Source organism: Urocitellus parryii, chromosome 4 (assembly GCF_045843805.1).
Source record: "Urocitellus parryii isolate mUroPar1 chromosome 4, mUroPar1.hap1, whole genome shotgun sequence".
Lineage (NCBI taxonomy): Eukaryota > Metazoa > Chordata > Mammalia > Rodentia > Sciuridae > Urocitellus > Urocitellus parryii.
This window is the reverse complement of record NC_135534.1, coordinates 156541492-156553649: the sequence shown is the minus strand read 5'-3', so window position 1 is coordinate 156553649 and position 12158 is coordinate 156541492.

Here is a 12158-nt window from a genome sequence, read left to right as displayed (position 1 = left end):
CCCATGTACACAGAGGAACATTGTCTTCCTCTGTTGTCTCGACACCTTAGAACTCATGGTCTAATTCTAGCAGTTCATCAAGATACTTCTCAAAATGTAGAAAACTTCTCTGTGAAAAATCTTCAGATAATAAAACTTTCATCTTCTTGTCATAAGAAGCAATAGTATTCCGATTGAATTAAAGAGAATGAATAAACCCTTAGAAGTCAGAGTTAAGTCAGAGGGGAATCTCTCAGAACATCAGAGAGCAAAGAGTGGTCAGCTCCTGAAGGATAGGAAGAAGGAACTGCAATGCAATCAAGAGACCATGTCCTCTTGGTCTTTTCTTGCTTTCCTGAGGCCACCTGTCTCTTGTATCTTGCTGTGTATTCTCACTTGGTCATTTCGCTCAGTACTGTAGGCTTTCTTGCTTCTTTAGCTGTATGGCTGACTCACACCTCCCGAATTCACAGAATTGATTTTGTAGACACACATTTATTGTTCTTCCAAATTATCTGAGAGAGAGAATATGCTTGACAGCCTTGGATCTGATGTCCATGAAACATGAGTGGTAGAGCGTCACTCAGAAAACATCAAGGGTTCTTTGAGCCCACTGCTGAAGGTGGGTGAGGGACAGTTTTTTAAAGAAGAGGATGAGTCCCAAATATGAGTCAATTTCAGGTTAAAGTCCTGAAACATTACAGTAAGTAATTTGAACTCCCGGCATTGCTACAAGGTATCCAATAAAAAACAGAGCATGACTGCATGATGGGGAATCCTGAAAGATGGGAGAAAAATAACCTTGATTTCTACTACTTTGGCATACAAGGTTGAGCATCATTAAAGGAAACAAACTGAAAATTGTTTACCAAGAGGCAAGAGTTTAGGGCAAAAACAGAATTGGGTTGCAGACATGAATTAATTGTATTCTTACTGCGAAGAACTAAGGGAACTAACCTTCTCCTCCATGTACCACATGTCCTAGGGGATCATAGCTCAAGGGGGAATTGTAGAGTCAAAAGAATGAAAATCCAAGACTGAGGAGAGGCACAAGGTGGAAGTTCCAGGCTTCTGTCACCCCTGGGTGCCACCAGAAAAGGAACCAAGACTTAATTTGAGGGTAAGGAAAGATGTCTTTAGAGTATTGAACAACTTAACAAAACAACCATAGTGGTGACAATTCATCCTTTTAAAACCAGGAGACATTCTATTTTTTTTTTTCCTGAATCAGTGGAAGCCACAGAGGCTAAGGCTGAATCATGAACACAAATCCTGTCCCTCAACTCCACCCATCCACCCATCCACTGTGTGAGTCACTATTAAATGCCCCTTCACAAAAGGAGTCATAAGTCTTCATTCTCAGATTTTGGAGGCAAAAACTCACAAATCTCTCAGAGTTCTCCTTTTGCTGAATGCATTTTAGAAATAATATCCCAGAGTTCCTAACAAAACACATTTAATTTTTATAGCAAATAAAGATGAGTGAACACTAAAGAAAATAAAATAGCTCTCATCTTACTCCATCAGGGTTTCCTCCTGGACGGTTTGAGCTGGAATGTTCTCTGAGCTCAGGTCACATGAAGACATTATCGTCACCTCATTGTTCAAAGCACCTGGCTATAGAACCTGGAGTGTGCACAAATTGCTGAGTGACAAACCCTGTAAGCACTAGCCTGTCTTGCCTAATTATACAGCTGTCACTGTGCATGGGGCAATTTTTCTTTCCAAAGTCTCCTCCCCTCTGCCCGGCTTCAAACCACACAGTAAAGAGAAGAATCCACAGACCTCTGCATGATGGCTTTTAATGCAACCACAGTGCAATCAAAGTATCAGGCTGCAGGAGTGGCAGAAACCGTTTCTAGAGTGTGGTTGACCCTTCGTCTGGGTGAGGCTGCTGCTCATCAGAGCCACATGTGAAAATGGTGCCCACCCAGGATCCATTTCTAGCTTGGTCCAAAGTCTCCATTCCTAGTTTTACCCCCTACCTCTTTTAATTTGTTGGAAAGAACATTGTGAGCTTGTGCATTTCATCATGGAGCTGGGCTGGAGTGGTACTGTTACGTATAAATTGCCAGCCCAGAGTCCTTGAGCTGGGTGATGGTAAAGCTAGATGGTATGAAGAGAGTGCAATGCAGTATGCATCAGAGGTAGGGGAGTCATTTTTTAGGGAGGCTGTTAATTCATCTTTGGGAACCATTGTAAACATCATCGTACAATGCTACTTGCCTCATTGAAGATTGCAGCAACCATCCTATGACTGGGTACAGCCTTAAAAAAAGACTTAACAGACATAGCATGAGGTTCAAGTTTATCAGAACCTGTTCCTCTGGTTAAAAATGATCAGAAGATAGTAAACTGACTTGAGCATCTCTGGTACTTTCTCCATTTCCACTGAATTATATAATCTACTCATTATAATCCATACATAAAACAGATAGCTGGATAGATCTTGGCACTCAGAGATTTATTGGTGGAAGGTCAGACCAGTGATAGTATTTGCTTCCTGATGTTGGTTTTAAAGTTTTCCATAAGGTCCTGGATGGCGTTATACATGTACTCTATTTCCTTATATTCTGTCATTAACCATTATCATATTCTGCATACAATAAAAGCTCCTCGAACACTTGATGTTTAGTGCAAGGCAATGTGTTTTATTAAAGTCATGATGTCAACAGAAATATTGTCCACCTATCCATTTAATAGAAACTTACGAGGTTTCTCTTTTGTGTCAGGATTATTGCTCAAACCTGGGAGCTATTAACTTGTAAGAAATTATTCCAATATTTGAAAATAAGTTTGATAGCAATTATATAACATACATTATAAATGAAATGTGTAGATAGTATGGAGAGATGAAGAATACAAAGTTAAATTTTCTTCTGGAAGCAACCCAATTTTTATGCTTTCTCTTTCTGCTTGTCTTTCTATTACTTAATTTTTTCCTGTAGTTTAATCTTATGCTACATAAAGTCTGTGAATTCCAGAGGTGTCACATACACATTTCTCCCCTTTTCTTCTATTCCTTAAAAAGAAAAAAAAAAAAAACTTTTGTAGAATACTTTTAGCTTGTGGTAAAAACCACTGTTTTTCATTCCATCTCTAAGAAATTTGGGTGATTATAAGTTCTCAGCTTCTTTTGCAGCTTCATGAAGTCATATTACTAAGCCTTATTCAATGGGATTTCAGCAAAATGGAGTGGTACTGTCTCCATTGTTTCTCTCCCGCCTGGAACACAAATTTGATGGGTGAAGTCCTGCCAGTCATTTTGGGTCATGAGCACAAGTACCACTTTCTAGGGATGGCAGAGCAATGATATAAAAAATACCACCTTATCAGTTCTGGACATTTAACTCTTACCAGTAAACTTTCATCTCATTTAAGTAACCTCATTTTAAGTTTCTATAATACAAAACTGACTCTAATTCTAGATGGTACTTTCTGTGGCTGCTTTATGTTAATATTAATGTTTAGATATCCTTCTGTGGAAAAGACCTAGAAAATTTAAAAATTCATGAAAAAAAAAAAAAGTTTACCAGAACTGATAGCTGGAAAATAGAGCATTTCAAATGTCAGAAACCCTGAGGAATTCCTATTGGAGTCCATGGAAATCAAAACAAATATCCCTAAGGGTTAATTCTGTCTGCAAGGGAGTTTTGTGAGAAGCTGTGGAGAGACTCTTGGGCCTTAGGAACAACTTTAGGGCTTGGAGAGAAACAGACTGAAGACAGAGAAGGGCTTAGGATGATGGAGAGGGCGGCCTTTGGAGTCTCCTTCCCTCAACTGTCAGCAGGAGTGAGGTGAGAGTTTGGGGTGGCTGGATGCCTGAGCCAAGTCCGGGAGGCACTTTGACAGTGGCTCTGGAAAAGTCATTTCCTGGGTTGAAAGGCTCTTAATGGATGCAGCAGGGAGCTGCCTGGAGAAATCTGACTTGCAGCTCCATGGATGTGGGCAAGTAATGCCAAGAGCTAGCTCTGCAGTGGCGGCAGCCACCTAGGAGCACCTTTCTGAGGGAGACTTGATCTCTCCTGATGTGGTGGGGTGCTGCTTGGACAACTGGACATGGGCTTCAAGGCATTGGAAGCTGAAGGACAGCAGAGCCAGAAGTGTCTTTTTTTGAACCACCAGGGAGATTACTCCGGCTCCTGGCAGAGCTCCCTCAAGACTGGTCTAACCCTGGATGGCAGCTGCTCCAGGAATTAGAATAATTCCTTTATGTGGAACTCCCGGCCCCCACCCCACCAGGATCTCCAGATGTCATCTAGGGCCTTCATGCTGGTCATTGGTATTGCCCACCACCTTGAGATCCAAACCACAAGCCACTAACAACCTCCCACTCCATTTCCCAGGGACTTTAGTGGTGCTGGGTAGACATTTTAGGGGAATAAAGAATCCTGTCAATAATTCTGAATCATAAAGAAATGAGCATACAGTTTAAATAAACTGAAGAATAACATGGTGCTTACATTCCTTTTAGTGTTCCTATGTTACAAATTTAAATTTTTATTTATTTTTTTATCGATGTAATAGACTTAGTTCTAGTTTTAAAAGTCAACCAAAAGATTCTATAATACCCATTTCTTTTTCCTTATTCCTGATTTTATATCCTTTAAAACTTGTAACTCTTAGGGCTACATGTATATGTAAGTAATACATCATTCAGCTATATTTTTGGCAGGTGGGGGATGGCGTTAAATATTTACCATGTAGGACATAGGTTCTTTCGTCCATGTTTTGCATTTATATTTGCATTTTCCCCCAATTTTTAAGTTGAAATCCTTGCCCCCAGGGAGATGGTATTAGGAGGTGGGGCTTGGTAGGTGATTAGGTCTTGGGAGTAAAGTCCTTAGGGTTGGGATTGGTATCTTTTATGGAAGAAACATGAGCACTCTCTCTCTCTTCTTCACCATGTAAGGACACAAGAAGGGGGTTGTTGCCTGCTGGAGTAGAGCACTCACCAGACACCATTCCTGTTGGCACCTTGACCTTGGGCATCCCAGCCTCCAGAGCTATGAGAAAGAAATGTGCATTAAGCCACCCATTACTTTATTATAGCAGTCGGATCTAAGACACCCCATATCAATACTTTGCCAATGATCAGCATTTACATTATTATGGTCACTGGGGAAAGTCATGCTCACAGTTGAGCCACATTTCTATCATTTTCTGGTTTTGCTCTGGGCCTTCCACATGGTTGTCAGCCTGGACTCTCCCTTCACATTTTTCTAGGATTCCCTTACCCTCTAACCCTGTGGGACCTCCAGCTCTTGATTTTTCGCTCTTCTTCTTTTGTGGTTTACTCTTTTGCTTTAATGGACCACATGTACAAATGCTTCTTCCTAAAAAGAAGCATGGTAGGAGGATGTTTTGAGACCTACCTGCAAATATTTACCTAAAAATACCCTAATTCTACTTTGACATTTCGTTTAGAATTTGGTTGGAATCCAGATTCTGATTTGGAAACCATTGCTGATGGAATGTAGGCCTGGCTCCTGGAGCACTGAGCTCCCAGGGTTCCGTCAAATGCTCTTCTCAAAGCTATTACTTATTGTGGGTTTATTCTTTATGCTGGGCATTTGGGCCTTTGTGGCCCAGTAACCCATTATTATTATTATTATTATTATTATTATTATTATTATTATTTGATGTGACACATTTTATTACATTAATCTTTGATAATTTCTTGTTCTTCATTATCTTGAAAGTGTCCTCCTTCTAGAATTCCTATCATCTCCTGAAACCCTTCTCGGGTTTTATTAAATTTTCTTCTCCAATTTTCCATCCTTTTTTGAGTGTTTCGTTTATTTTCTGGAGATTCTGGAGATTTCAATTTTTTTAAAGTAACATTTTTATTTAATTGTTCTCTGAAAGTTACTTTTAAAAATAGCATCACATTATTTCATGATGCAAAAATCTTCTCTGATTACTTTGAGACTATTCATGCTATTTTTTAAAAAAAACAGTTTAATCTTTTTTCTGCTTGCGGCATTGTCCTTGTTTCCTCCAAGGCTATCTGACTTGTTTATTTTGGCGAGTCTTTCCTTTTAGAAGCTTTTCTCAAGTGTGTGGTGGGCCTTGGCTGTATGTCCCTATTTAAAATCAAGTCTAGCACTCCCATGTGGGGGAGCACAGCCTGTCAAACTGGTGGCCTGAATGACATGAAATGAAGGTCTTTTTCGAGAGCCATTTTCCAGAGAGGTAGCTCCAGTCTCCTCCTGTGGGTAACGTGTGTGTGTGTGTGTGTGTGTGTGTGTGTGTAGGGGGGGGGTCTCTTAGCTCTATATGCATCCTTTGCCTGGATTCCCAGCCCACTTTCAGAATATCTCACCTTCACCTGCAGTTGCACAACTCTGCATTTTCACTAATTGTCTCTGCAGGGGGCCATTTCCCTTTGGAGGGTCTTGTAGTTTAGGTAAAGTTCTTGCCTGGATATAGGTGGTGTCAATAGAAATCCTTTAAAAGATTTTTAACCATTTTTTTTTTTTTCTGTTTCTAGCCTTATCTGGCAACTCTCCTTTCAGAAGTATCCTAGATAAGCCACTTACAATTTTCTAAGCTATGTGATACAAACTATCCTGCTGGCTCATTTAGTTCTTTTCCTTTGATTTTAGGAATCAGCTTTTTGAGTACACGCAAGCACACGGCTAGGATCCCATGGCTCATAGACAAAAGCATATTTAAAAAAATATTATTGAAGGAAACAGGAATATAGTTTCTACACTATTTTGTGGTCTTATGCATATTGGAAAAATATGGGTTCTATAAAATAAAACCTGTAACATGAGATGATAATACAATAAACAGATTTGAAATTGGAAACTGGTTGGAGAGGCAGGCAGAAATTTAAAATGAGTTTAGCTAAAAAAGAACTTTTCAAAGTAAATGTTTAAGAACAGAGTTTAAAATGCAATAGGAGTACAGATAATACCATGATAAATCAAATCAAGCATATAGAATATAGCCTGATACAAATTCTCTCCCAGAACACAGAGGCAAATGTCAAAGAAATAAGAACAACTATTGCTGAGGTAAGTCATGCAAAGGAGATATTCCTGAGATCCTGCTTAGAGAGGATGAGTATTAGGAGGGGGTATTGGGTAAAGAGAAGAGAAGTGGTGTTTGGAGGAATTAAATGATCCGTGGCCAGGCTATGAGAAAGAAGTTCTGGCTTTGCAAACTGGATGAACTCAATGTATCCAAGAAAAGATTAATGAAATAGCTCAATAAATAGACATATGCTGATGAATACTGTATTTAATAGTCAAGGTTCAAGGAGCAAAAACAGTGTTACATGCATCTAGGCGGAAAAGACTGGTCATCCCCCAAAACAAAACAAAACATTCAGCTTCAGATCTTCTCCCTGTAAGAAGAAATACTAAAAGGCCCTGGAGAGATTGCCCCAGAGTTTTAAAAGGTTTAAAAGATTACAACCAAGGATTTGTATTCTATGCCTAAGTTTTATTCACTTACAAATGCAATAGAAATACTTTATTGGAAATACAAGGACAACAATGCATAAAATACATGTTCTTATTTTTTTTAGAGAAATGCACATTAAGTTTTTCTAATAACTTTGAGATGAATCACGCACACACTCTCAAAAACAGGGAAGTAATTAAATTTGGAACGATGAGGGCTACCACTGTAAAAACAGAAATCTTAATAATTGTAAATTAAGGAAATAGAAACTGTTAATAATTCTCTAAAACATGCACATTTTTAAAGTAAGAATGATTATTTGAAAGGAAGGACTAGACCTCAAATCCTGGACAACATCACAAAAACTGTGAGGAGAAAGAAGTAAAAGATGTAATTTTACAATAGTCGCAAGAGAACTGTTTCTATCCAGAGTCAATTAGTGGGAAATAAAGTTTTAGGCATCCTTGAAAAATGTAATGATAATTGAGAGTTAATTTCTTATAAATAACTAGAGGGGAGAAAGGGAGCAATATAACTTGAATAAACAGGAAGAAAATAAAATATCAAGGAAAAATTAAAAACAAAGAAATGACAAAGGAAGATGCAGGGAAATGGGAGCTTCTAAGAATTTTTTCTTTTAGCAAACTAATTCAGTTCAGATAAGTGTAAATGGGTTAAACAAAGATATCAGGCAACATTAAGACAGCATAAGGTTGACAGGGTGGCTCAGTGGTAGGGTGTTTGCCTACCACAACACAAAACAACAAAAAATCCAGCATAGACTTATTTTTTTGCTATAGTAAGGAAATTTTAAAAAGAGGAAAAACAATAAAAATTTGTGCTAAATTATCTTGGGTGAGTTCAGACACAAGAGAATTTATGTCAAGAATAATAAATAGGACAAAGAAAGGCAAGGTAAATACTTGAAATTTCAATCCACAAGACTTTTATAATAGGTTTTAAAAATATCAGGAAATAGATAATGCAGGAAATGCAAGAAAAACACGGGAAATTGGTGAGGTCCAATAGTGCTTAGAACCTTTATGAGGATCTCCTCTGCCCAGACACATAAAGCAGGCTAAATAAATAAGTGAATATCCAAGTAATATATTTGACCATGGTGTCGTATATTTAACTTCACACTCTGTGAGTAGGGAGATGGCATAGCCCTAGGCGTCCCTCTTGCACAGTAGTAGCCTCAGAAAGTTGATGTGGCCAGAACAGAACATTAATTTCACTTCAACAGCCATCCTTGTCACATCTAGAATTTTATCTTTACTTAACGTTTACTTTTCACTCTCTCGGCTCACTACTGAAGCCTTTCTAATGATGGGTAGATTGACTCGTCAATCAAAGAAGAGATTTTTTGGGGGGAAAAAGAAAATAGACAAATCTAGGGAATATAGTAAAAATAAAATTAGAAAATAAAGTGGCCCACATAAATGTACTTCTTGTTTAATGAAAAGCAAAGAAATTTATTTACACAAGGATTTACACAAAAGAAGCTATGTTAGACCCCCAGTTATAAGTTGTAAAGTTGAACTAATACATTCAAAACTGGCCTATTGTATAATATTGTTTTTTTCTATTTATTTTGTCAAATGATATGCTGGCATTAAGGAATATATTGTAGAGTACTTGATGGAAAATGTTCACAGTTTGTTATAAAGTGGAAAAAAGACTACAGATGAAATGCAGGGTATCATTTTACATTTATAAAAAATGTAAACAAACATATAAAACGTATGAAAAAATACCAAAATATTAGAGAGACCTTTTTTCTGAGTGTAGTGATTACACCCACTTAAGCATTTCTTTATGCTCAGCGATCTGTTCTGTCTTTAAATTATAAAGACACAAATTGAAAATTTTAAAATTTAAAAAAATTTTATAAGGAATGTCTTCTGATACTCCCTGACCCACTCTGCGTTCCCTGAGTTTGTCTAGGCTGCTCATGAATGAGTGTATGAGGCTCACGGCATCCCCTGGCAGCTTAGCAGCTGATGGGGCCAGAGGTGCACACCTGCCCCAAGCTGGGCTCCTTAGAGTTGCTCTCTGAGAATTTCAAATGGCAATTCATAAGAACCAGTTGACTATGAGAATGAGCATCATACAAACCCAGAGAGCTAGGGTCCATCACTTAACTGTGGCCCTTCGGAGGTCATTTGCTCTGCTCAGCAAGCAGGGGACTTGGTCTGCAGAGATAATCATCGATAATAACAGTAGACACCATTCACTGGGTTCCCATCCCCTGAGAGGCATTCTGGGAGGTGTAATGATAGAAACTCATTGACAGGTATGCCAACCTTTAAGGTAACTACTGTCATTACCCTCATGAGAAAACCAAGGCACAGAGATTAGAGGAATTGGAGACCAGAGCAGAGGACAGTGAGAGGAGGGTCCATGTAGTCTGAGAATGACAGGGATGAGAACAGCAGCTCCCTGAGCCTCAGGACTTTGCAGGTCCTAGAGGTAGTAGCATGGGAGGCCTGTTTGTATTTCATGCCATCTGTTTCCAAGAGATTACTAGGACTCCATAAGTGTCACTCCTTGTCCTTCATAAGCTTGAGTGGATAACAGCTACTTAGAGTCTAACAACCCTTGGCTGAGAGGGAGTGTGTTCTGGGGTGACTACATTGAAGCGTCTTGGATGTCTTTGAATTCTTTTCATGTTATTGTTGAATTCAGTCCAAGAGAGGGGATGAAATATTGCTGGAATTTATCATAAATAATCCTGTACAATAAGTGGCATCTATTCTCCCAACTCACAAATAATTTCAGAAAGTATTAAAAAATATGCCCATTAGGAGAAGGTGCTCATTATAAAACAACCCTTTAGAGATTTAGAAAATCTCCAAACACTCTCTCTGCTTCTTGCAAAATGCATATTTATGTGAATGTTTATAATCTCTGGGAGAGTTCACACAGTTTAGTGTGGCTACCAACTTCTGTAACTCTCGGCTATTGCTTAAAGATATGCATTTTTCCTTAGCTTCCGTAGTTATATAGTTTTGAGTTAACATCTTCAAACCAGAGTGTGGCATGTTTTAATATACCACCTCCTGGTCCAGCTTCATCCACTTCTGACTGGAAGGCAGTTAGAAAGAGCAAGAAGGACATCGCTGGAGAAGGAATATAGATTCTGGAGCAATAAAATACTTCATGTAAGGTGTTAATACTGGATAGGAACCGTCCTTCATTAAGACTCTATCCTTAAAATCTTTTCAGAGCTTTTAGGATATTTTGGGATGCAAAGAGCTATTTATTTATTTATTTATTTTAATGAAAGATTTTTTTTTTTTTCTGGAGGTCATTTTTGTTTCAGTGCAGTGTTTGACAAAATTACTGGAAAGCAAGAGAGAATTGCTGGGAATAATAGGATGTCTTTCCATGTTTCTTATTTTGATGTAGAAATGGCTTTGTAAAACAGATGGATGGGTACTCTTACATAGAAGGCTCAAAGAAAATTCAGTGGCCAAATATCCAGATGAAAAGAGAAGACTGCAGTTAATCATCTGAATGTTTTGTCTACGTGAGGGAAAATGCAGAGGTTTCCAAATATTTGAGAAAATATTTGGGAACATCCAGATGTTTGGCTTCATGCAACTCAAACATCCAGATGTTTGACCAAATTTCTCCCTCTCCCAACCGGATGTTTCAGCCTCATGTAGACCCAGGCATGGATATAGGAATTACAAATTGTTAACTAGTGTCATGGAAAAATTATTTGGGGAAGGGAGAGACATGGCACACCAAAGTGTGAAGGTTAGAGATGATCATAGACATAAACGTTAATACTGGGAAAAAGAAGGAGGGGGTTATACCACTGACCAGTAGTGAAGTCGTCACTAATATAAATTGTCATCAGTAATGTTCTCTTGTGGAGGGTCTAATAATTAGGAATAATAAACACGAGCTGGAAGCCGGTAGCACTTGCAGTGTTTACAAAACTTGAAAGATGTGGAAAAGGACATCCTCTGCTTTGAAAGGAGTTGAAAATTCTAAACTTCATGGAAAGAGGTTGAATGGGAGTTCAATTTCCTCCTCTTATTTTATTGGGCTCAGTCTAATGTGACCTTGCAGTGTCTCTGATTACAATGTTCTTAAACTTGTGGGAATCAGCCTAATAAAAATACTGCAAAGAAATCCAGCTCATCCCTCAGCTGCAAGCTGGCTGTTGGATTACCATGGTACAAGAGTCAGGATTGGCCTCCAAAAAGCAGACTCCATTTCCTACACAGCGGTAACATGAACTTGAATGGAGGCGTTAGATGAAAAGAGAATGTTTTGATTCTGATTAATGTTCTAAAATCTGATTTTTAGCCAACTTGTTGTTGGCGAAAAACGGCAATGCCATAAATAAAATAGCCACAGATGGACCTGGCTATCTGTTATGAACAACCATCAAGAAAATGCTTTTATTTTAATTGATGATACTTAACAAAAGCAGTACTTAGCCAAAACTGTATTTCTGGACCTTTTATATTATTATTATTATTGTTATTATTATTATTAACCAGTTCACCACTGCATTCCAGGGATATCAGGATACCCTACAGAAGTTTCTGGTACAATGTCCACACCTGATGTGTTTGGCTTTGCATACCATGCCTGAGGTTGTTCAAGAAATTAATCTCCTCTTTATTTGCAAAAGCATGGCATGTTGGAAAGTAACCTAGATGTGGTCTGGGAGTCTTCTTTAAAGTTAACAATCTTCAGAGAACCTGGATTGGCTCGTATTTAGAAATAATAATAATACAGCA